The sequence below is a fragment of the Lonchura striata genome, chromosome 6, assembly GCF_046129695.1.
Source record: "Lonchura striata isolate bLonStr1 chromosome 6, bLonStr1.mat, whole genome shotgun sequence".
Classification (NCBI taxonomy): domain Eukaryota; kingdom Metazoa; phylum Chordata; class Aves; order Passeriformes; family Estrildidae; genus Lonchura; species Lonchura striata.
In genome coordinates this window covers 41892853-41916804 of record NC_134608.1, presented here as the reverse complement: position 1 = coordinate 41916804, position 23952 = coordinate 41892853, and the positions used below count along the sequence as shown (strand labels likewise).

The 23952-nt window shown below is 36.6% G+C and overlaps 1 protein-coding gene across 16 annotated transcripts in view; it reads right to left on the bottom strand.

Annotated features, from left to right (window-relative positions):
* The window catches only part of LRRC4C (leucine rich repeat containing 4C), a 473541-nt gene that overhangs the window by 81055 nt on the left and 368534 nt on the right, over window positions 1-23952 (bottom strand). For 14 of the 16 annotated variants that reach the window (XM_077784229.1, XM_077784224.1, XM_031505046.2 and 11 more), the window contains 2 exons: window positions 16731-16816; window positions 15414-15551 (listed from right to left, as the gene is read on the bottom strand). The gene's annotated coding sequence lies outside the window, so the exon portion shown is untranslated. Of the gene's footprint in view, window positions 1-7462; window positions 9635-15413; window positions 15552-16730; window positions 16817-23952 lie in introns of those variants that run through there. The other 2 variants (XM_021540322.3, XM_021540323.3) reach the window with 1 other exon arrangement.

Sequence of the window (23952 nt, the reverse complement as noted above, 5' to 3'; positions counted from 1 at the left end):
ATGGCAAAACAATCTATTCTTAGAAACTGACTAGTCTATATTCACAGCCTTCTATTTATATGTCCTTTCCAATCAATTTTTCTCATAATTTTCCTCAGGTTTAGAAGATAGGTATTTTTAGCAGCATCATTGACTGCTTTTTATCTTTCATTTGCCCATAGGCAATCATCAACTTCATCTTTCTTTGCCTAAAAAAAAAAAAAAAAAATCTTATCTGGATGATATTTTAAATCAGATGCAATACCTTTTGTGATAGAAATTTATTATCGATACTTCTTTGCAACTGTTAATGACATTCTACTACTGCTACATGACATTTTCATACACATCCTCAAACCTGAAATTTTCCATTAAAAAATGCAATTATTTTTTCCACATGTTATGAAAAGTTACCTAAGGACTGAGCCATCCTCCACTACGGTTTGATTCAGTAGTCTTTAACAGATACCTCCAGGCCTTCACTTAATGTATGTAACTCAATCTTCAGGGCCAGACCACTCAGGAAAATGCACATTACAGAAAGAGGGATATCAACATGAACATTCACTGAAGGTGAGGTTTTTTGACCTCTTTCTGGTTCAAAGGAGAAATCCATTATGGTTTTAATTCCCTGCACCATATACAGTCAAAATTCACACGGGCGTTAAATGCAATAAAACTCTTATTGAAGTAGTAGACTGTGCACTGCATATGAGCAACCTGAAAGGCTAATGGGGTCACCACCCTTCCCCTCTGGTAGCTGTGTCATCAACAACCTTTAGAAAAATGAACCTCAGTTCTGTAATGGATGTAACAAATATAAAAGCTTTCCTCTGGAAAAATAATATATAACCACTTGTAGAAGAAGCTGCCTGTCCAATAAGGGATCACAAACTGAGTAGAGGCAAAGCAAATCCTTGTAAAATCAAACAGCTAAGTAAAGAACCCTTAACACAGCGTGCATGCCCATTGGCAAAGAAGCTCATGGAATTGAATATATTTGTGCACATTTCATTTGAAACTGTCGTGTATTGAGGGAGGGAAAAGTATGATTCCTAAACCCACTTCCTACTGTCCCTGTAAAGCCTCTTGTAGCCTCTTTTAAAATGAAAACTATAGTATTTTTGTAAAACTGATTCTAATATGTCACAATATTCAGTTATTGACATACATAATCATACACAGAGATTACACCATCCTAAGGATTGAGAATTCAGACCTAAAATATCTAATTTTAAAATTGGCTACTTTTGTTAATATAAGATCAGGTTTTGCTGTTGCAGTGTGATTAATTCATCAATTATTCCATTACACACTGATGAAAAAGATGTACTAACACCTGGAATGTCAGCAGGGATGGCAAAGGACATAGAGCCTTTGGAAATTTTGAAGCCTGTAGCATATTAACTCAACATGGTATTTGGATCATCTTTTTATATCTGTAAATATAAATACCTATTCTATTACTTAGCTCTGGAAATAAAGAAAAAAGTAAACAAAATCCTACAGAGCAAGATCCATCCTGCTGAAGTAATTACTAAATACCTGATTGAGATCAGTTGGAGCAAAACTGTGTTTATGTTGTTCTCACAACAACAGAAGAAAAAGAAATGTAAAAGGAAATAAATTGCTTGCATGGAAGTGTTTCTACAGAGCCAACTAGCTCATACACTCTACAATGTTAAATGATGACTGAAAAGTGGGCATTAGTGAATAAAAAAACCCCAATTATTTTAATTAATACCTGCAAGACAGAAATCTCCCTTATACCAGTTCATGGAGAGACTGTCATTCTCTTCTCTTACATGAATAGTCCACTAACAGAGGTTTTTAGAGATTAACAAGAAAGTTAATATTGGTCTATAGCTGATGAGGATCCAGTATGATGAAACTTTCCTCCTCTACTCCCTACCATAATAACTTCCAATTAAGACAATGGAATCTGATGATCTTCAGTAATCTGATGAGCAGGCACAGCTCATGAGAAGTGAGGTGAGTAGCCCCCATCCCAGTCACAGGTGGCCACCTTTTCGCCATTACAAAGATTCTGGGGTAAGTTCCAAGTACATGAACAGAATTAGTGCTTGCTTAAAGTCTTAAGCTTAAGATCATGTCTAAAGTGTGATGATAAGGAATGTGAGGAAACCTGTACTGTTATGGCTCTTGCTGCACCCCCCACACTGGTAACCAGGCTCTTTGTGTGCTTGACTTTATTTCCCATGAAACACGGCACGGGAGGGAAGAGATTATTGCCATGAAAGCGAAGAGAGGCTTGTAAGCAAAATCAAAATGTGCTGCAGATCTGAAGCACACCAATACTTTCTGTAATTTACTATCACTGTAGCATCAGGTCAGATCCTTTGGGCAATGACTCTTTTATGTATGGTGAAATAAAAGCACCAACTCCTGTGCCTTCTAGAAGTCAGGTCATACTATAATGTCCATGCAAATATGAAAGGAAATCACATCCATATTTCTGAGGATTATTTAAATGCACAGGATGATATGAATCCCATAATCCCATAGCTGTTAACTAACTGATCCCTCAAACACAAAGAGCATTAATGAATACTCTGAATTGCTTCTGGTTTGCAGAGAAAACGTCATTTATTTAACTTATCTTGCTGTAAAACTACTGAGTAAGCTTTATCCAGTTGCAAGTGAAATAATTGTTGATGGAATCTTTTGCTTTGTTTTGAGGGTGGTTGGTTTCCTTTTTAATTCTGCTGGTTCCTGGTTATATTGCTCCCCCACAGTCCTGACATAACAAGTACAAGCTTGGCAGCAAAACTATGGTAGATTTTATTCAGTGGTCTGATGCTGCCTCTCTCACTTTCACAAGCAGCAAAGGTAAATCTTGTCTTGGCACAGTGAAAACAGAATTTCAAGACTTATTACAGTGGTGGTAGTATTTAAATTTACACAAGCTATGGTATATCCCTGAAATGCATTTTAATATGCCCAAGGAATAGATCCAGTCCTGGAAAGTTCATTGTTGTTTCTAATTGTCAGCGACTGCTACACTTTGCTTGCCTGCAGCTATCCAATTAACATATCACCACTACAGAAAATATTGTAATATGCTCCATGTCCTAACCACAAGTCTCACACTCCACTTCTATCCAACAATTTCCTTCTAACTTGGTTTCCAACATATTAGTGAAGGACATGCAGGCAGATATGCCATCAGATAATGCAGCCTACAAACTCCTTTTCCTATTGCTGTGCAAAGTTCTGCTGCGGAGATATTCCTGGTAGTTTAGAATATAGAGAGAGACAGAGGGAGATTGAGAGAGAAGCAAAGATCAACTCTAGAAGAGGAAAACACGTAACTTGTGCCCTGAGATATCACTATGGCAACATTTAAACAATGAACAGAAAGCCCTGCAGGATTCTGTTCTCGCTTCCTTGGATACCAAATGTAAATCCTGATTCTCTTTTATTGTGTGCATGCACAAGCTTCTGATTTTTGCCTTTTTCACTAACAGATAGCAAAATATCCAGGCCCCCTACCAGGAACTACGCATTAATTCCCTTCCATGTATTGCAGCTTGTGAATATGCAACTAAAACATACCACTGGCATAATCATCTCCCATCTTGTGTCCCCATTTCTACCCCTTAGGAGAAAAAAATGACCGTGATAGTACAGTTAAATAACAAGTATTCTTTTTTTTTTTTTTTTTTTTTGAATGAAGTCATTAAATGAACCACTCTAAAGTGTCATAAGCCAATCCCCAATGCCTCCTGCCATGACAGGAAGTCGAGACAGGATCCTTTCCACGGGCTACTCCTTCTCTAAGCTACTAAAGTCAAGCACACTGCAAGGCTGCCTTCCAGATCAGAATGGCTGCTGCTATTCCTAAATCTGTCTCATCCGGGCTATCCTGTGGGGGCTGAAGGAGGCTTGTTTTTGTTTATGACTTTCACAGAGCAGCTGGCAAAGGGATGAAAGGCCCCTGAGAATACTAACCCGAAATCCAGTCAGCTTCACTACTCTAGAAAATACTCAGTGAGTTCCAGCTGAATATCTTCAGAGTAATTTTCATCCCAGACTGAAAATGGCACATCACCCTTCCTTCTCCCCTTGTTCCCTCACTAGCCATCAGAAACAAAAGCATATCTCCAAGCCAACACAAAGCCACCCTGGCAAGGATGGAGATGGAGGCTCTCTCTCATGCTGCTGCTTAGTGCACAGTGCACTCCTTCACTGAATATATTGCAACTTGGATAGCCTGACTTGGGATTTTTCACCAGCAACAAGCTCTCTCAAAATGTGCTAAAATCCTGTCCTGAGCTCCATCCAAAATCTTCCTGCCTCATATTGCAACAGCAAGAATATTCACGTCAAATGGGAGACAGCTTTTTAGGTCACAGGCAAATCATTTTAAAGCCTACATATAGGAAGCCATAGCAACACCTCTGGAATCCCTTTGTTTTTCTCCATTTCCACATAATTGCTTGTATTGGCTCACATCTACAGCATTTTTTCTTGGGTCTCACCTAATTTGAAAGCTCATTTTTCACTTGTCAGTGGTATCAGGCTGGGAGATACTGTGACACAATTTGCTGCTCCAGCAAACTGAACCTGCTTCAATTCTAGATCAGTACAAATCATTCCTGACATGAGAAAAGACACAGAGCAGCCACCCCCTTGCATTAAAAATTTACTTTGCCTGAAGTTTGGGCTATGTGATCTTTGACCTTCTGAAAAACAATTGGACCAAACAGAGCAGAACCTTCCAATTCAGCTTTATTTTCCCTCCTGTACAAGCATTTAGTGCATAAATATACACATAATTGTTCCCTGTACAGTGCTAAAATCCCAGCTGCCTGAGGTCACTACCAAAAATATCCATAGTTTGAAGAGGAGATAGCCTTCAGGACCAGCTCAGACACCTGTGAGAGAAGTCACAGAGACAGCCAGCTCTGGCCTCTGGTTGAGGAGATATGTTGCTTCTCACTTGGCTGTATGTTTGGATGAATGTTTTGGCTATTTATTTTACGATCAGCCCTTTGGGCTCTGGGTAAACCTCAGAACAAATGCTGAAAAATTCTATAATCATTCCCATTTTGATATTGAAGGAGTTAAACTCTGGGTTGTTCCATGTGTCTTTTGGCTACTGTATTAAGTGAATGATTCACTGAAGTGTGAAACTGTTGCTTCTTTGGAAGCAGACACACATCCCCAGCTTTTTAATGTTGACAAGGTTTGCCTATTTCAGCCCAAACTGGTGACTAAATCTTCCCAGTGCTTCTTTATCATGTCAAGAAAATACTCCTGCTAGTTATTGTACAAAATGAATGGGGCACCTATGACAGCTTTCTATTGGCCAAAACTGGAGTTGCTCCATCAAATTTTCTGTGTTCACTTGACAGCAATCCAGGGAAAAGCTTGGAGATGCCTTTTCCTTAGCCAGCTTCTTTTTCCTTCAGTAATTACTGAGCAGCAGCTTATCATAAATTTAGCTTTTCTATTGCTGCAACTGCTGATGTAAGTGTAGCCCACAACAGGGCACAGACTTATCATGATACATGAAGGAATGAACAGGAGGAGAGAGTTTTGCACTTGTTTTCAGATACTGACAAACTTATTACCCATTTACTGTCCCACCAGGAAACAGGCCCAGAGTAAAAAGGAGGCTAAGGCATTTCACACTAAAACAATTCAGCTTATATTGAGAAGGATGAGAGTAATTGGAGCTGGAAGGAACAATTTTTGCTGTGCCTGCTTCCTTCTTTTCTTGAACACAACTGCACAAAGGGTCTGATTTGTTCGCGTGGCCAAACAAAAACTCCCAGAGATTTCCTTTGGAGCAGAATTGATTAATCCTTTTCAAATCGCCAATGTTGAAGAGGCATGACCCTCCAAATGAGCACATGGGACACATTTTAGAGGCAGAAGGTCTCATTTCCATTATGCCAGAAGATTCAGGGCATTTACATGAAGTAATAGGAGTGATGTAAATGAGAGAAGAAAGTGGGGGGAAAAAAGGAAGCAGCTAATAATGGTTTATGTATTTATCCAGGGAAGTTACAGCTCTATTTTGCATTGTTCCATACAGGCAGCCTGTGAAGTGAGAAATGCTGCCAGAAATTAGAAGAGCTAAAATCTGGATCTACCAACACTTCTTTCCTCTATGACCGTTCTCCTCTTCTCTGGAATATTGCTGCTAGAGAAAAGTAAAATGAATAGCAAAGGTAATCCTGCACCTTGCCTGCAAAAAAAAACCCCAAAACCAACAAAAAACAATTCCTATTCAATGGCTCATCTAATTAGTTGTTTCGCCCTCTCATTCTGCATCAGTTTTGGCCTAATACCTTCAGCTGGAGCCTTAACATATGAAGGCCAAGGCTGAAGAGGGCAGAGGTGAGGGAGGACAGAAGGGGAAGAAAAAGAAAGAAATCTCCCTACTCACGAGCTGTGCAGTCATGCCAGGAGAGGGGACAGAAGTAGCACTCTTCCCCACAGGAAAACATGGACCTCTATTTTAAACATCATGTTATCCTCCCTTTATTCCACACTCCCACACGACATTTCTCCAGGAAGGGAGAGAGATTTACTGGTCTGCTACACATCATTGCTAATATCTGGACCCCACCATTTACAAGACTCTTTTATTTTCATTACCAATATAATAAAAAAAAGTCTCCTGACACCTCTGAATCCTCTCACTGCTTGTCAATCAAAGTAAATCTCTTTCAACTGCCATGAAAGTCCAAGGGAATCCTGAAGGATTCACCATAAAATCACAAAGAATTTCCTAGGAGATCTGGAGGGCATGGGTGGCCAGTACAGCAGTTCCCTAAACTCCCCTTCAATAGGAGAATATCCTCTCTCTGCCTGTTATTGTCCTTTATTACCAATGGGGTGTAAAACATGTCATTTCTCTTGGAGCTGCATCCCCAAAATCCATTAAAAGCCCCTGCCCCACACCCCCCTACCCCCACTCCCGCCAAAAGCCATCCTTCACCTCCCTGCCTGATTATAAAATGTTCCTGTTAATACACCATATTGATCTGCAATGTCAGACTGGATACCAGCATTCAAACCAGAGCCCTGAACTATTTTAAACACTTCGTAAATAACTAAACCTCCTCTGTGCATCTAATTCCATGCAACTTGCATCCGTTTGTAGAAATTGGGCAATCAGGCTGCACCCCCCGCTCACTGCAAGGGCTTTCTCAAAAGATTTCTTTGCTAGCAAACATTTACAAATGCTATAGAGACACACAGGCAGGTGTCTGCAACACCCTACCAAGGCTCGAGTTTTAGGAATTTGAGCTACTGTGAGAATTCAGTTCTCTCCTATTCTTTCTCTTTTCTCTTCCTAACAACCCCCCTGCAGCCATCATCAAAATACAGCCAGGTTCTTTATTCAGGTGGAGGGAAAGACCAAGAAAAGAGGAATAAAGATGAAAGAAAAAAAGCAATGGGGCATATTTGCTTTTCAAAAAAATAATAAAATGGAAAGTGTACTCACTGTATCCTCAAAGACTATCCAGCTGGAAATCCGAGTGATTATGAAAAACCAGGGTGGGGGAGGGGTTAGAAAACTATTTCATTTCAGCAACCAAACCAAAATTAAAACAAGAAAGGAAATTAAAAAAAAAAAAAATAAGGATATCCAATTGCAATTTCCCAGCAATTTCAGTCCATACAGGTGCCAATCCAACCCAACACTGCTGAACTCTCCCCCTCTGGCAATTTGCTTTCTTCTTCTCTGTCCTTATTTTCTCTGTGGCTTTCAACTTTTCTGCTTAAAATTTCTGTAGTAGTAATGTTGACGGTTGCCTTCACTGAAGAATAGTTGTTTAAAATAACAAGAAAAAAACAAAAATCCTTGAGGAGGATGAATGGTCCTTTTCCTTTCTGAAACTTTTCATTCCACTGTGGATCGTTTGCCTAATTTCCTTTTTCTGAGGTTTTCTGCCTTTCTGGCTCCACTGCTCCCCATTGCTTTCTATTTGTTTTTTCTCTGGAGAGCAGAAATAACTGTATTTCCTTTTAAGCAATCCTCCATCTGTATTCTTTTAATGAAATTTTGTTGTGACACTTAGGATCCAGGTCTTGCCAGGCAATTTTCTTTTTCCCCCTTCTTTGCTGCACTATCAATTATCCAATCCATGTGTCTCCACATTAGAATGGGGATTCCCATTCTTCTTTTCCTCTATACCCCCAGACTCCTTTAGAAAAGAATTTCCTTTTGCATTTAAGTTTTTATCCCTGTCTGTCAAAACAATAAACTTTTAGTCTCTCCCCCCTCTCCAAGGATCTGATTAGATTTCCAATCACAACCCAGTGCGCAATTGGATTTTTGATTTCGGCAAGAAGCCAGCAATCCACAGCATCAGCACCCTCTCCTTGTTTCAAACTCCACGTTATATCCTTTTGCCTTCCCTCCAACTCCTCTGCATTTTCATAATTTCACATTAAATAAAATGAAGGAGGGAGGGAGTAGAGAAAAATTCAAGGTTCCCACCAGCTGTCAAGAATAAATCCATCACCTTGTTATTTTTTAAACACTTGGGATGGGTATTTTTACCGCCCACTCTTGCCTTTGCCCCCCCCTCCCCCCCACACTTTTCAAAATCCTTCAGACGTTAAAACTCCTCCGATGGGGCACAAAAAACCCCGAGATTTGATTTGTCCTTTTAGCTGTACATTTCAGAAGCATACTTTGCTTTTCATTTTAGCTTCCTCTCCATCTTTTGTCCAGCAGCTATATGAATCCAGAAGCACAGAGACGGATAAACTTCTATTTCTTTGAGGAGAGAGAGGGAAAGAGAGACAAGAAAAAGATAAAAGCTCTCCCGTCTCTGCCTCCCTTTTCCTCCCTTTCTGTGTTTCAATGCAGGTCTGATCTCATTTCCAAGCTGAGCCTGGTGTATTTCAGATGTACAAGTTGGATTTCCCTTCTGCACAGCAGCGAGTTAGTCTCCCATCTTCTTCCACATGCCAGTTATCTTCCCCCTTTTCTTCCTTCCTTCCTGCCTCCCTCCCTTCCAAGATGACACAGTCCCAGGAGCGCAGCCGCTTCTTTCAGCTTTGAGTTTCATCCCTGACACGCACAGCCCTTTGCACAGCCGAAACGCTTCCCTCCTCCCATGAGCCGCCGCTTGAATTCTCCCCGTGTGAGCATGTAGGGACGCATGTATGTGTATATCCAGCTCCTGACAGCTGCTCCTGTCGCTGGCAGTAGCTCCGCGTTTCAGTCGCTCTGGCTCGCTGTTACTCCCCACCTTCCAGTGGCACCCTAGGATTTGCAAATGTCCCAGGGCCGGTCGCTCTGGCTACACTCCTCCTTCTCCCCTTCCGTTCTGTCCCCTCTTCCTCTTGCAGTTTGTTTCTATTTTTTTTTTCCTCTTCTTTCTTCCTCCCCTCCTTCCCCTTCTTCTCTCCCCTTTTTCCCTTTTTCTTTGCTTGTGATCAGTAAAATACAATTACCCAATTACCTCCCATCATCTTAGCACTGATTGGTCAATTGCATTAACACTTGAAGTCAGGGAAAGGGCCGGCAGCTGCTCCGATGTGGCATTGCTGCCACCTGCTTGACAGACTGGGAACAAACGCGGGGTTACCGTCAGAAAGCTCCAAGTCAGAAAGCAGTAATTGAAAAACAAGGGATCATCTTAAGGAAAGGAATGTCAAAACTCATTTTCTTAAAAGCCTGCCTGATTCTGACAGTTCAACCAATATTCTCAGGTTCCAGCCTAGCCGATGCGGCACTGTAAATGACAGCAAAATGAAATGAGGTATAAACTTGTCTTTGCAAAAGAGGTACAGGGCGACCACTATTCCCAGGTACCAGCTCTGGCCACAGATGCAGAGGCACGATAACAATATGAAACAAGGTATAAAGTTAGCTTTGCAAAAACTGTAACAGTGAAAATAATTTGCATTGAAAGACAGTCTGTTTTCCAATTACAGAAATCAATGTTTAAAACTTGTATGCACATAAAAATACCTAAAATTCAATTTTGGCGGTTGTTCAAGGGCAAAAGCCGTTTAAATGGCTTCAAGGTTTCAGTGAGTTTAAGTCCTACCTTCAGTAAGCTGTGACAGCAATTCAACAATGTAATGTCTAGGTTCACCTATCAAATCTGCCACATTTTCATTAGAATGACTTCTGACATGCATTTTGGAGTTTTCTGAACTGACTCCCTAATTTGGGTCACTGAAATACTGCCATGTTTTTTATGCTCTTACCTGCTTACCCCAGGTACATTAGATGTACTTATCTATATTACCTAAAGTGCTCAGAATTTGACTTGTGTCTTGTTTCTCTCAGGGATTTAAGTTCAATAGAAATTTTACAGAAATTTTACATTTTACTGTGTGTAAGGTCAGATAAACTACTTGCTTCATGGAAACAGATTATGGATGATATATGTGCTGGCATTTGTCTCTCTCAAAATCAGAAAGATATTATTTATGGATCTAACTCCTCCACATAACCCAAAAAATAATAAGTCAGGTACTAATAGTAATTATAGCAAATTTCAAATATTAAGCAGTAACTGAGTTATTCCATGCATATAGTAATATAACTAGCTCTCTGCTCAGTCTTCCCTCAAATAGTAAAGATATGTTTGGTAGCCTTACTCAGGCTTCAGCTTTTGTGTGAAATTGACATATGTGAAAATAAAATAAAGTTTAAGTTCTATGTTATATTAGAAGTTTTTCCAGAATTATAAAATCCATAAGCTAGCTGAATTCAGTCAAGTAACACTTACTGAATCATTAACATTAACTTTCAGATTTATTCTACTGACTCAACAGGCTTTCTGGTGAGAAGGTCCTACTAGATATAAGGTAAGCGTCTGATCTTACTATTCCAGAAATCAGTGGCAAGCACAAATGACCTGCAATGAGTGAAAGGCTAAGCGTGTAGCAATAATAAATAACCCAAACCTACAGGCTTTCAATAATGCTGAAAAAGTCTCTGGGTTTTTTTTGAGGAAGGTTGCAAGTGTGGTAGGAGATGAAGTTGCTGACAAGTAACAATCTTTTTCTCAGTTGGTGAGCTTATTTTGTTCCTGTCTGATTCACTGATGCTGCCAGTGTATTTTGGGTCTACAAACGTCTTATGAGAGTCTTTTTCCTTTTACTACTCAAAATCCAAAAAACCACAAGGTTGCTTCTTTTCCCAGAAGGATAAAAACATCACAGTCTAATATGTTTCCTCCACTGTTTTTTGAAAAATTTCCTGAAAAATGTCCTGCTACTATTAAAGAATCTGTGAGTGAAAGGGAAGGTTTCTATAATTGAATTAAACAAATATATAGGTATCAGGTGTATTAGAAGATACGGAATTTTGGGCATCCAGTCAGAATCTAAGACCCAAACTCTGCTATAGCTACAGTATCTCTGTTGATACAAAGTGATACTTATGATAGAAATGTTCATATTTTCAAATTACATCAAAATACACATTTCTAACAGTTGACTGCTTAGAGTACATATTTCTCTATATACAAAGATAATATATTTGCTGGCATATGTGTGACTAAACAAAAAATATATCAAAACTGCAACATGCTCTAGGCTATGATATGATCTCAAAGTTTGTTATTTTTAATACATCAATTAGGCTTTATCACCTAATAAACATAGAAGATAGTTTCTTAGAACATAATTTTAAAGCAATCTAGTTTGCAATATATATAGGATAACATTCCACGCTACATGAAAAAGTAAATATCCTTATGCTAAACAAAAAAAATATCATCGCATTATCTGTTTTAGACATATATATGTTGCATGTGTGTGAAACCTATTTAAAACACATATTTTGGTACCATCACAATAACTCATTTCTTAATCAAATATTAAAAGGCTATTAACTCTGGAGAGAACTGTTATGTTTTTCCTACAGCACATTATATATGGTTGCCTTGAAACAGTAATGTTTGTATTTGCCTTCAATCTTGCCCAGTCCTGAGTATGGAAAGATAAGAAAACTCAAATGTATGTGCTGGCAAATCTTCACATAATAAATACGAAGAACAGATTGTTATAAAGATTGCCATATAGATTGTTTTCCTTTCCAACAGACAAGGCCAAGTTACAGAACTGTTGCTCTGTGTATGACTAACACTGGAAGAGACTAGTGGAAAAGACCAGATATTCACAATATTTAGACATTTGATGGAAGGGAAACATGGCTAAAGCCTAAGAGAAAAGTATTCTGACCCTAAACAAAGGAGAAGAGAAACATTGCAATTGAATAAACAGAACCAAATTTTGATGAAGAAAGTGTAAACCCAGACAGCTCTACTTAGACAAAGTGAAAAGCAATTGCAACATTTTCCTAAGTCAGTTGACAGTTCCAGCTTCCTTTTAAATAAAAATGAGGAAATCATAAAGAAAACGGTGGAACATAATATTCTTTCTATTTTATTTAGTTTTACTGACAAGAATCTGTTTGCATATGGAGAGAGTACTTGAATTCTCTTATAGCTTACTACTTTCAAAGGAGAATAAAACTTGCTGAAAAACATACTTTTGATTGCACAGATCTAGGATCAAGCTCATTAATCAATTAATTCAGTAGAGATCCTAAAACCCTCAGACTATGTAAAATATATCAGACAGAATCTAACAGAAAGAATGTAAATTTTCTATTATAATTGGAGCCCACAGTACATAATTTCCTGTTTATGTGATTTCACTGATTATTGTTAATTTTTTTTATACAAAAAGCACTAAAATCAGGTGCATACCATAAAAATTAGAAGCTAACTGATACTGCTTCATTTATTAATTTTCATAGGGCTTTTTTTCCTGATGTTTACAGTTCTAGTGAGTTGGGTTTGGGTTTTTGTTTGTTTTTGTTTGTTTGTTTGAAGGTAATTTCTATTGGGTCATAGCAGCTTGAAAGAAATAAAAGAAAAGATATCTTCCTTCCAGGAAAATCTGGATAAAACCACAGCACATGATTTTGGCACAGGGATGTGTACCTGACTCTTCAATAAACTAATCTCTTCATAATATCATAATAACAACTGTTTCTGATAAAGATGGAACTGAATGGTGGGGTTTGTTGTTTACATTTGAAGGGAACCACATTCTCAAACCTTCTGTATATTTACTGCATATTCCTTGTACAGTTGGGTAAATAGGACAAAATTAGAATTGTTGTACATTTGTACAAGTTTTCATCTTCCATGCTAACCATCTCTGAGTGAAAACAGCCTGATGTTTAGAGAGACTTTCTAGAATTTCTCCTTCTGGAATTAAGTCACCTGCTGTAACAGTTTCTGTTCTACAGAGACAAACACAATTCCCCAAGCTGATCAAGAAGCCTAATGGTATCCTGGGCTGCAGCAGGCAAAGCATTGCCAGCAGGTGGAGGGAGGTGATTCTTCCCCTCTGCACAGCCCCAGAGAGGTCACACCTGGAGTGCTGTGTCCAGATAGGCACTGCTCAGTACAAGAGACACTTGGACAGACTGGAGAGAGTCCAACAAGGCAGCATGAAGACAACAGAAGGGAACATTTTTCCTATGGACAAAGGTTGGAAGAACTGAGACTGTTTAGCCTGGAGGAGTAGCAGTGGAATCTTATTAATGTCTACATGTACATGGAGGGAGGGTGCAAAGAGGCTGGTGCCAGTGGCGCTCAGTGACAGAACCAGAGGCAGTGGGCACATGCTGAAACACCAGAGATTCCCTGTGAATATCATTAAATGTTTTTTACTATGACAGTAAGAGCACTGCCACATGTTGCTCAGGGAGGTTGTGGAGTCTTCTGCCCTTGGTAATATTCAGAAGCCATCTGGACATGGCACCAGGCAATTTGCTCCAGGTGAATCTGCTTGAGCAGTGGGGATGGACTACATGACCTTAGAAGGTCCCTTCCACCCTCAAGTATTCCATGATTCTGCAATTTAACAGTCTGTAGAAGTATTTACATAAAAGGAAAATAAGAAACCTCATACTTAATTGGTAAAAAATATTTTTTCTGAAGTGCTCTTATTTTCTCTTATTCACTGTGGGCTTAGGAGAGTTATGTGCTTAGCATCCATCTCTGCACTAGCGGAGGGTTTCTTTTGTTTTCTGAAATGAATTATATTTTGAGGGAAAAATATGAGAAAGAAAAACTACTAACAGAAAAAAGGTAAATATTTTCTAATTCAGTTCTTGGAACTGTGTTGCAATTTTGACTAGGACATATAAATTTCAAGTGTTTTCATTCTATAACAGTTATGAGAATAGTACCCAAATCTTGTGATTTTTTTTTTTTTTATGCCACTAATTTCAGGCTTAGAATTCTGATTGAGAAGAATTCTCTCCTTTCTAGGACTGAGCACCATTGACATTAAGCTGTTGTGAATTCATTCCATAGGGAGGAATAACTCCTTTGATTTCAATGGACCATCTCCAGATTAATGCAGGTGTAAATGAGAATAGAGAATTCATCATTTTATATCCATACCCCATTTAATATGTATTTGGTTTTCTATATCACACAATTATATAATAATTGAGATTGGAAAATGCTAGTAGAGTGAAAAAGGACTGTTTCTTTTAAATTGAATTTTTGAGAATGTAAAATTTAAGAATACAGACAACTAGACTTGGGCAGGAATGATCCGTCTGTTTGGAATAATATCTTTGTAGTGTGACAGCCTTTTTAACATCAGTGAATATTAAATAGTAAAAATATGATACTTTGACACAGAGATGAATGTATCAGACATCCTAATTTCTTCTCCTGTGGAGTTATTGTGACTGGAAAATACAATTTCCACATATTGAGGATTAAATCCTAATTGCATATGCTTCAAAACTTTAATGAGAGACAACCTAGCAACCATATTTTCCTACCTTGTCCTTATGTCTGCATACCTTTAAAGTGAAACTCTGATACAGGGAAAAGATTTACAATTTAACTTCTCAGACATAGAAAAGGTAACATTCAATATCTCTAAATTTTCATCACAAAAAGCATAATGGCTTGCTTTAGCCATGCAAAGAAGGTTACAACTTTCAATAAATTGGGGAGGAGAATAAATGCTGAATAGAAAGGGCCATTTGACAAAATAGATAAAATAAGAAAATTTTGTAGCATAAATAACATTTCCAAAGGGGATAACTTTAATTTTCAAGATCTCTTTGCAGGTATATATAAAATAAATTATTTCAGCTAAATATCTTCAGCGCCTTCTATGTCCAACATTGAGGAATCATCTTTCCATGAGAAAAAAGTTTTCACTTCATCCTCATTTGTTAATATGAACAAAACCTCTGTACTTTCATAGTGATTTCTTTTTGACTCCCTTTTCTTTATTTTTTCCCCCCTAAATTACTAATGACTCATCTTTGGCCACCAGTAAACAATATAAGCTTTTTCTATTTTTTTCCAGATTTGTCTAAATTCAAATGGATTGAAATACTATAATACATATTATATAAGGGCCTGATTTCTTACCGTTGGTGCTTGTAGGACTGCTGCTAGTGATGTGGACATCAAAAGTGTTATAGCCAGGACTCCCTGGAACTGTATTTCCAGAGTCTTTGCATGATCTCAAGATGGACTCTTTGCTTCTCTCCACACCTGCCCCCCTACCTGTAAAATGGAAATAAGGCATGTTTTAAACAGGAACAACTCACTTTTATTTAGGGAAAGTCTTCCAGTAGTGTCAGAGCATGTCCTGTCCCCATAATCACCACATGATGTGCATTACACCAGGCAAGGCAGATTGGAAAATATAAGGTAGCAAATAGGGTAAAAAACCCAATCCCTCTAAATAGTTATCATTCTTTTCTGTACCCTAGCAGTCAATGCCTGATATTAAATAATTTAAGATCCCTGAGCGTGTTGTAATATAAATGTAGATTGACAGATGTTGACTTAAACTAGATGGTTGAGAAGTAAGGGAACAATTTAGGACCTAGAAATGAACAAAGGCAAGAAGAACTGTATTTATACTCACAAATGTTCTGAACTATGGTATGATTACTTAAAAAATTACTCTTTAACCTTAATTTCTCTGGATTTTCTCATCAGGTGCTCAGCTCTCCCTTCTATCTCCACATAAACCCTAAACTCTATATCATTTAAAGAGCATATGCAATACCTAACCATCTTTCAGTATCATCTTAGAGAGATGGATGAAACACTGCAAGACAATGATGAGCCTCTTGAAACTCCTTTGGAATTTACTGGGTTACTGCCACTCCAGAACAGACCAATAGTCTGTCTAGTTCACTGTAGTGTCATTTATAAAAAGAATAAGAGATTATTCCACAACAGATTGTTCCATAACTTTCACTTCATAAAGCAATACAAGTAGAAGAATAGCCAAGACCAATTTTCACTGGATTTGCACTTAAGCCCTGGAAATGTTACAAGTGGGAAAGGTAAATCTATATTTTGAAGACAATGAGGGGAAACAGGTTTAATATTAATAAACTTCTTTGTCCCCATCAGGGCAGGATCCTTGGAAAAGTTCTTAAAAAATCTGTGATTAAGAACTTTTCTCATTCTTTATTTACCCTACGTTAGACATCCTAATTAGAAGAAATGCTGTCAGTCACAACTGGTGAATGTGATGGCAAGAATAATGATTATATAAAGAGTATTTATTTTCTTAAAAAGCATTTTTATTTTATTATTCCAATTTTTCTTATTGTATTAATAAATAATATTTATTTTTTATTCAGTGATAATTTAGGCTAATTTTTCCTACAAACTCTCTGAACTTCATTCCCAGGTGGATGGGTACATTATTTAATCAATACTCACCTTACTGAATCACATCTGATCTTCTAGGTCTAGGAAAGAGTTTCTTGTTAAAAGGATTACTTCTAGTGATGAACAGAATAAAACACCTGTAAGGGATGAAACATTGTTTTAAGAAGCTGCACATCATGATTATTATAAATTGTTTGAATGTGGGGGGAAAAAAAACAAACAAACCATAAGAGGTGATGCACAGAAGTCTGGATTTGATCCAGAGTTACACTAAATGCTTTTTGGTTTTTCAGATCTTCTATTTCTCTCTCCTTGTACTTTTCTCATAGCTTAGATTGAGACTGCATTTCCTTTAAATTGTATTTGCTTTACACTTCTTTGTGTATGTCGGTGGAAGTATAAAATACAAAAGAATCTATAAGAGATAAGGAGCCCTACTGGCTTGAAAAATCACAGTAGTGGTAGTCTTTGTACAATAAGAAGGGCTAATATTAAGAAAATTAGAATAAGTGGCTGAAGACAAATTTCCAAAAGTTCTTCAAAACTTAATGGAAAATACATTTTGTAAAAAACAGGAGGTCAAGGGAAAACATCTCTCACTTGAAATGTTTCAAGTGGGCCTTATTTTCAAAAGCAGCACAGCAATATTTGCTAAATCCAGCTCCAGTTAAAATGTGCTCTCCAAAGATGAGCCAACTACAATGAGTCATCATTTTTGGAAAACACATTTAGTAACTCCATCCATGAAGGCATAGAATTGGAAGCAGGAATTAACCATCTATAATACTAAAGCACATACAGTACATTTTACTAGCATTTCTTTTATGGAAGAGAAATTTAGAAGAAAATATTAGCTTCAAAGAAAAAATTTAATGCAGCCTCTGAAAAAATTAAGGCTGCAAAGTTGTTTCAATTTCATATTAAAACTTGTCACGAAAAATATGATAATTAAAGACAAATCAGTTTGGTTTTTTAATTTATGCTCCTGCCCTCAGTTTTATTAGGAAAATAAATAGAAACAAAATAGAAATCTATCACTTGTTATTTATTGATATTAATAGAAGTAATAAAAATGTGGTTCCAAAGTGATCTTTTTTACAGAATTATTTTCCCTTAGCATTTTTTCAAGAGCTCATATAGCTACTGAAAATCACAGAATTTTATGGAAATTGCTGTTTATTTTCCTGCATGACTACTGCAGCTAAAAGAATCAAAAAATTGGTTTCTGCCTTTTTTTGAGATACATAATCTATGTACATACAAGTTTATAATGACAAGTGGTAATGTTTGAATGCTTTAATTTTAAATGTAATTGACATGGAGGTTTTATGGTCAGAAAGATTTAAAGAATATATATTTATATAAAAGAACATTCAAAAAACGTGTGACAAATAATTAAAAAAAATTAGATATAGATTTTAAAAGAAACTAGAGTTTAGATATTAGAAAGTGTATACTTTTAGAGAGATCGATGCAGATTAAACTCAATAGTTCAGGATTTTCTGTTTGTAGGAAGAGCAGCATTGGCATTGTTCCTATTAATAAAATCAGAAATTCTTATTGTTCACTGAAGAACTTGCACTTGCTGAAATTCTTCAATTTAAAATTTTCTGAGCAATATCAGAGCATCACAAAACCTGACTTTATTCTACAAACAAAATCTCTAGGAGATATTTAAAAGGGTACTTAAACATGTGGATTTAGAAAATTCTGTGATTTACAGGTTTTGTCTACATTCATTAATCGGCTAACTCCCATATGTCTTCATCTTTAGAAGCCTTCCAGAAAATAATACTATTTTTTGTTTGCTAATGTAACAGAAATTAATAGGTGCTAAATGTTTATGGTCCATGTGTTACCTTTAAGGGGTAAGGAGTATATCTTACAGGTAGTCGGCATCATCCAGGTCAGTTTAATCATACCAATATTGATGATTATCCCATTTTTGGAAAGGCTTAATTTCTATTCCTTATTTCTTTTGAGCAGAAGAAAACGAGCAGCTTGTCACTATGGTATTAGGTGGGAGGCAGTGCATGGCAAGATATGAGTCAGTCATTAAGCCTGCTGGTCAGTTAAAAAAACCCTAAAAACTCAAAACAAGCTGCAGCTTGTCATAATTACTGGGGCAATTCTATGCAGAGAGAATATGCATTAGGCAAATTATTCATAGATGGGAATTTATTTCCAGAATATGTTAATACTAAGACAGGGGAAACATTTGACATACCTCTTCTGCACCTTGTTGCAAATAACTTCAAATACCTGCATTTTATACACTCCCACTTTAGCAAACTGATTGATGTTTTCTTTGGGCTAGTTCTGTATTATATCCATGCCCATCCTTGGGATTTGATTCTCTAAGGTATCTAAGTGGGATATTTATAGGGCAACCATGCTGATGAAGACCTTATATGCTAAGCTCTAGAATGACAAGAATTTCTGCTTTGGTTAAATGAGAGCAAGTATATAAATATATCTCAGCCCTTTGTCACAAAAGTGTGTGGGAGAGGCACATTAGGTGAGGTGCTAGAAGTGAGGGAAGCTCTAACTACTTGCAGCTATGACACATTATTATTCATTGCATGGCATGTCACTCAGACTGTCATAATGCTCAGCAGAGAGCATGTTATCAGTGCTGAACAGCACTGAGAGGGGCTGCAGAAGTACAGGTCATTTGGGAAAAATACACTCTGTAACAATCCAGGCACAAGTTTGCTGCTCTTAGTGAAATGGATCTGGCAACACAAGCAAGGGGATCATCGGCTGGTTACTAACAACCAACAGAATTCATCCATTACAAATGGAGACACATCTAAAAGAGCTTCCTGAGGTGGAGTCAGAATTCTGTATGTAAAGTAGTCACTAAATATCCAATGAGCTATATCAGTCATGGAGAAAATGATCTGAATAAAGAACAGGTCAAATGCTCAAACAGTTGCATGGGTACAAATGTCAGCACAGTGCTTTGCACTGAGGAAAAAAGGTTAATCAGAGAAGGTAGAATCTGCAGGGTTAGAGAAAGCATGAGTAGAAAAGCCTACAATCACCCAGGAAAAATGAAAACAAAAAGTCAGCAAAATAAGGAAATCAGATATAAGCATCAGGTTCAAATACACAAATACAAATACAAAAATCAAATTATTCAAGTAGACAAAGGCAGCTTGAATTTCTTGAATATCAAATGATCAAGTTATAGATATAAAAAATCAAACTCAATTTTTATGTATTTGAGAATTAGCTTTTATAAAGTAAAATCTATGGGTTTTTTCCTGACAAAAAATTGCTCCCTTGAGTATTTGCAGACAATGAAATCACAATCTGCAAGTTTATTTTCCAGGCCAATCTTTAAAATGATTGCAATATTGACATAACTTCCTCAATTTTTCTGCTTCTTTCTGTTTTCTTTTCCCACATACAGTAGCAGTCTCTGTTTAGGGATTTTGATTTTGCTTGAGTTTAAAGTCATACTTTAGCAGAAATTCAGAGAATCCTCAGACTTACCAGATCAGAAAACATTACTGTAGTGATATGACAACCAACCCTGTTGTGAGACTTTCAGGCAGCTAGTATCAGCACTTCCAAACCTAATCTATACTTCACTCATGATATTTATTTTAGAATACATTTGATAATATGATAAAAATCACACAGTAATTTTCCTTGTTAGATAATGAATTTGAGCAGTAATGACTGAAGTGCAGAGTATTTCCTAGGAAACTACTAAGAGGAACTAATTATCATGCTCCTCTATCAAGAATATTAATTTTTATAAACATTATAGTATTTATCTATCTATAAAACTTTGTAAATATATTACCTTTAAATTAACACCCACACATTAAATTGTATCAATGCAGGTCTTTTCAATTAATGTATAGGAATCATCTCACAGACCCCAGCCTCAAAACCACTAGTAGGTGTTTTGCAACAGTACCACACAAAACTTTTACATCAAGAGTAAGAATTGGGATTTGTGTTAAATTTCTTTCAAAATTTTAATAGGTAAAAGACAATAATGTCACCATCATGACACCATCACTTTTTAGCATTATTCCTAAGACAATGATGTCAAAGGACCTGAACAAAACTTTCTAACTTGATCAGGAGTTTAATGGTCTAAGCAGTAGAAAACATGTTCCTTATTGTGTGACCATTTCCTAACTCACTGAACAATTTGAGAACAGTAAGCAAGCAATTTAGAATAACATGGCTGAGGCCAGAAATGATATGGGAAGGTCAGGATGAATATAAAAATGAAAACTAGAAAGGATTTATGTTTCATATCTTCATTAAAAAGTCAATTTCTTTCAATAAGTGCTGCACCATGTATAATTAATTTTTCATAAGGTTCAGAATTGTTATCTGACAGTTTCTGCCAAATTTTTTATAAAAACTGCCTCATCTTTACACTTTTTATTGAACAACCAAGGAAGTTAAAGACAAATAAAGATGAGACAAAATATACTGTTGCAGAATGTGGTGCTCTTCCTAGAACATTCTTGGTTTGGGTTTTGTTGGTATTCTCTTTTGGTCTGTTTTGTTGTTTTGGTTTGTTTTTGTTTTTTTTTTTTTTTTTTTTTTTCCATTAATATTTACAAGGGACAAATTAAATTACAAAGTCATAACTTCGGCAGGGTAGGGGTCATCCAGTCCAGTGTCCTCCTTAAAATATACTTGATTAGAGCAAATATATCAAGGCACATCCAGCAGAGACATACAATACCTATAAAAACCCACAATCTCTCTGGCATATTTTACCTGCTTTTTAACCATCCCAGACTTCTAGGGCTTTTCCCCTATTATTAATATAAAAACTGGAAACTACAGGGAGAGAGGAATTGCTGAGGAATGTTGCCTGTGCTGTCCTGGGAGCTGAATTCACCATTGAAATGCTGATAACCAATGTCTATTGACTGGCAGCCTACTGCATGATCTCAGGGGAATAAGTAGCACACGCTCTGCTAATCTGTGCACTAGAAATGTTTCACAAGGAACAAAATATTATACTTTCAAATGTAAAATATTGAAAAGGCAACCTGAAAACTCAAACAGTGGGATTAAGGAATTAAGAATGAAGAGAGAGCACCTGTATCTCCAGTACCTGAACAAGTTAATCAGCTAAAGAAGTGATGATCTTTATACAAAATTGTTATCAGGGAATTGTGGGACATCTGGTTTGATTCTCTGAGTTTTATTGATATCCTGCTGTTCCTTGTGATACTTTGGTGTCTTGGACATATTCACTATTGAAAATAAAGTTAGAAGGAATTATCCAACATAAAAATGTTAATCTCAAATCCCAGTCTTTCAAATACACAAAATATAACTGGTACAGTATAACTTTCACCCAGTTGTATCAGAAGCAGCTGTATTTTCCATTTCAAATTACAATGGATCATTCCAGATGAAAATGGCTTACTTTAGCCTACATAAATGCATACTATTATTGGATATGGCATATATTTCTGAATTATTAGAAGTCAGACTAAAACGACATTTCATGAAAGATAAAAGCAGCAAGTTTTTAAAATCTTGATAAAAAGTATATAAAAGTTTTTCTAATACACTGATATGTAAGCTTAAAGTAAAATATTTAATAGAAATAAAATTATGTAAAATACAAGATTTAGTAATAGGTGATTTTAGGATATGAATATACTAAGAAAGAGGTTTACTGAGATTATAAAAAGATCCTGCTTTTAAATGATACTTGAAAAGACTGTGAATACATAAGATAGTTTGTGGTCAAACATGGTGCATGTCCATTGAAATGAGAGACCAAATGTGTACCAAGGATTTATTCTCAGATATTTCTAATGATTACCAGCCTACTGGACCTGCTCAAGCAAGTATGCACAATGACTTTGTCAGAATTACCTTCATAAGAAAAGCTGAATTGCAGGGCCAAAGGTTGGACTTCAATGACCCCTGTGGGTCCCTTCCAACTCAGAATATTCTATGATACTATATTACTTGTCCACCTATATAAAATGACTGTCAGCTATTCTTGTTTATAATACATACATATGTGTGTATACATACACTTATTATGTCTGCCCCATCCAAGCAGAGTAAAAATAATTTTGTGTGTAAATATAGATGTAAATATTAACCTAGAGAAAATAAATTGGAGATACTGATAAAATTTAACAGGTATCATATGAGCATAGAGAAAACTAAATTATCAGAATACATGAAAAATCAACTAGGGATCAGCATATAAATCAAGTTTATTCCTGACAACTGTCATTCTTATGCCAAATTTCAGACAAGCAATGGAGATGTCTCACTGCCAGTCCTCCTCTGCTGCTTGCCAGCACTATCAAAGCATTAAGGCCTCTGAAACAAAACCAACTGATTAAAAAACTAGAGCAAAAGGAGATGAAATTATTTTCTTATTATCTCATTACTGGTTGACAACAACTGTGTATTGTAAAGGAGATTTATGTAACGCAGTTTCATCAATGAACTTACCCTGTACAGATTTTGATAAAGGTGAGAGTGATGCAGCAGAATGCACTTTTGGCTATGGATACCTCTCTTCATGTATATAAGACATGAGAGCAGACTTGTGAAAGACTACCTGGGAGACTGCAGAGACATGTTTTGACCTATGTCTACTGGATTGCTTATGAATTATAAAAAATAGGTTATTTAAAGAGTTATGATGCATATGATGTCAACAACTCTTAAAATATCTGTTAGTAATAATAAAAAAATTAATATGAAGTTTTAAAGAAAAGCAAGAGGGATTTCTATTGATTATTCCTCAAAAATCAAAATTATAACTATAAAAGACAGTCCTGTATCTCCCCCAGAACACAGCTGATAGAAAAAAAATAAGACTTACTTGCACACTTAATATTATAAATCATTCTTGGCACCTGTATGAGTTAAAGAAAAATGTAGCTTAATTTACAGCAACAGAAGAAAACTGGAGGAGTGGGGGGAAAAATTACTAGCTTTGAGAATATGTAACCACGATTTCTTCAAACTGCACAGTAACCTTGATTGTGATTCTAGTTCCAAAATGTTCAAATCACCAAAGAGAAATAAACGAACTTGTATGTTGCCCATTCCAGATAAATTCAGCAATACATGAGTCAACCCCTGATTTTCTCCTTGCCTTCAATAACCACTCTAATGATACTTAAATCTGTTGCTATGTCACTTCACAGGAAAAAGTGGTTGCACACAGACTTTTCCAAACATTTGTATTTGTATGACCTTAAATTAAAACCCACATATTTTATGCCTGCATTTTTCAGGCTTA